The sequence below is a fragment of the Elephantulus edwardii genome, unplaced genomic scaffold (genome assembly GCF_000299155.1).
Source record: "Elephantulus edwardii isolate Elephantulus edwardi_28Jun2011 unplaced genomic scaffold, EleEdw1.0 scaffold00303, whole genome shotgun sequence".
In the NCBI taxonomy this organism is placed as follows: domain Eukaryota; kingdom Metazoa; phylum Chordata; class Mammalia; order Macroscelidea; family Macroscelididae; genus Elephantulus; species Elephantulus edwardii.
In genome coordinates, this window is record NW_006400053.1 from 2,318,073 (window position 1) to 2,320,971 (window position 2,899).

The following is a 2,899-nucleotide window of genomic DNA, read 5'->3' on the forward strand; positions in this document are numbered from 1 at the left end:
CAGGTGACTCGACGGCACATAACAACAACAACAACAACAGATATATTCTAGCTATAGATATTTTGTTATGCGCTCTGGAGTTGGAACTGGCTCATAGCTGACCCGCCCATGGATTTTCAGCGTCCTTAAAATGAATGAATGGTAGTGGGGCTGGAACCCCAACAGTGTGTTGCTGCGCTCAAGTCTGGCCAGTGTCACCTCTCTCCACAATGCCCCCCAAGAAACAGCCTCAGGCCGGGGGCAGCAAAAAAGGAGAAACAGAAAAAGAAGGAGAAAGTCAAGGAAAACGAAACTTTTGGTCTGAAGAATAAGAAAGGAGCAAAGCAGCAGAAGTTTATCAAAGCTGTCACTCATCACATTGAATTAGGTCTGCAAAATCCGCTCCAGGTAGCACAAAATGAAACTGAGAAGAAATTGTAGAACGATGACAAGAAGAAGGAGTTACAGGAACTAAATGAATTGTTCAAACCTGTAGTTGCTGCTCAGAAAATATGTAAAGGTGTAGATTCCAAATCCGTATGTGCGTTCTTCAAACAAGAACAGGGTACCAAAGGAGGTTAAGTGTAAATTTTCCCATGACTTGATTTTGGAGAGAAAATGTGATAAACGAAGTGTTTACATTGATGCAAGAGATGAAGAACTTGAAAAAGATACCATAGATAATTGGGATGTGAAGAAAAAAAAACACACACACACACAAAACCCCAAACCCTGGAAAAAGTAGTGAACAAGAAGCATGGTGAGGCGGAAAAGAAAAAAACAAAACCCAAAAACTCAAATAGTGTGCACAAATAGTGTGCAAGCATTTCCTTGAAGCTACTGAAAACAAGAAGTATGGCTGTTTTGTGGTATGACCTGGAGGGGGTGATATGTGCATATATCGGCATGCCCTACCTCCAGGATTTGTGTTGAAAAAAGAGAAAAAGAAAAAAGAGAGAGAGAAAGAAGATGATTTTTTTTTTTTACTTCTTTGATGTTTATTGAATCAAATTCAACTCATGTGAGCAATTTCCTACTCATATTTGTCTTTTCTGTGTTCCTTCTTGTAAATCAAGAGTCAAGAGGACCAGGGTGATGGAATAATACTGGAGAAGTAAGTGTGAAATGGAGATGATAAGAGAGGCAGAAAGAAAGTGATTTTTTAATTACAAACAGCAATCTCCTATAGGTTAAGATCAATTTAGAATTAACTACTCATTGGTATTATCAATGGCTACTCAGGAACAAATCTAAAATATCTGTCTGAATTTTTTTTTTTAAGTTCTCAGTAAATGTTTATTTTGTAAAAAAATTAAATTCAATTTGAAATCATTTTAATAATAACACATAATGTTTCAGTATAATAAAATTATTTCAAAAATACTAATTAAATGTATAATATTTACTAGAAATGTATTATAATACAAAGTTATCTGTTGGTAACCATACATGAATTTTTTTTTTTTGGCACTAATGAATTCTTTATTCCATGAAAAAAAGGATTCATCCAAACCATCCTGCTGCTCTTGAATTCTTTTTTTTTAAGAAAAAAAAAATCCTTCATTAGTATACAATTCCCACGTCCCTTCCCCCCAACCCCCTCCCTGAGTACACTTCTCTATGCAACCTTAATTCTGGATTCCTGTGCTAACCATAATATTCAATCATATATCACTTCTAATCTGTTCTTTCCCTCATCTGTTTCAGTACAATTGAAAAAGAGTGTTCTGCCTTAGTTCCCAATGTTACCAAAAGGGAAAGCACTAATGATCAGTGGCGGTGAGATGTTTGAATTTCATCCAGAACTGGTTAATGATGATGATGAGGACGCAGATGATACACGTTACACACAGGGAGCAGGTGGTGATGAGGTTGATGATATGACGACTGTAAATGACATAGATCTAAGCCTGTACATTCCTAGAGATGTCGATGAGACAGGTATGACTGTTGCCAGTCTTGAAAGATTCAGCACATACACATCAGAAAAAGACGAAAACAAATTAAGTGAAGCTTCTGGAAGTCAAGCTGAAACTCGGGAAAGAAGTGATTTGGAAGAGGACAACGAAGGGGAGGTACAGGGAAATGGAGCCATTGATGCTGTTAATGTTGATGAAAATATGTTTACTGGGGAAGATTTGGATGAGCCAGAAGAAGAATTAAACACACTTGATTTAGAAGAATGACACTAAACAACTTAATGAACAAATTAAGTCATCTTAGTATGAGTTGAAAGTGACTACATAAATTTTGTTCCACCTAGAATTCTTCAACAGGGTATGTTTATATACCGTGCTGATTCTGGAGAGCTTATTCTCAAAAAAAAAAAAAAAAGGAATGTTCTCCCTACTCCTTCTCTTCCAACTTTGACTACATCTCAGAGTAAGTTCATAGTAGGTTTATTATAAATTGAAATGTGGTCATTTTAGAAAATGATTTTTGTAACTGTCCACTCAAGAAGTACAACTGCTTTTCCAGCTTTTGATTTTCTTTGGTCATATATTATTGCCCGGATGGGTTCAATAATGTATACTGCACTGAAACAGAGGAGGGAGAGAACCGTTTAAAAGAGAGATGTAACTGGGTATTTCTGTCATCACAGGAGACTAGAGCGAGGGCTACATGGTGGAGGGGACCTGGGGGAGGGTTTGTAAAACAATGAAAGAATCTTTTCTTTTACTTTTCCATAATTTTTGGACTCATGTACTTATAACTTGTTAGTCAAATTTGTGTCTTCTAGGTTGCAACACCCCCATGATACATCTTCAAGGATATGTACATGTACAGCCAAGCACAATCAATAAGAGTGCATCTGAATTCCAAAATCAATCTCCATAATAGTCTATGTGTTTCCTACTGCCAAAGGGGCCCTTTAGAGTAGTGAGAGAAGATCTTCACCCTGAAACCCACAGCGTCCCTT

At 36.9% G+C, this 2,899-nt stretch overlaps 1 pseudogene; it reads left to right on the forward strand.

Annotated features, from left to right (window-relative positions):
* The first annotated feature begins 209 nt into the window (after positions 1-209).
* On the forward strand, positions 210-2,165 carry LOC102867407 (annotated as a pseudogene).
* The last annotated feature ends 734 nt before the right edge of the window (positions 2,166-2,899 follow it).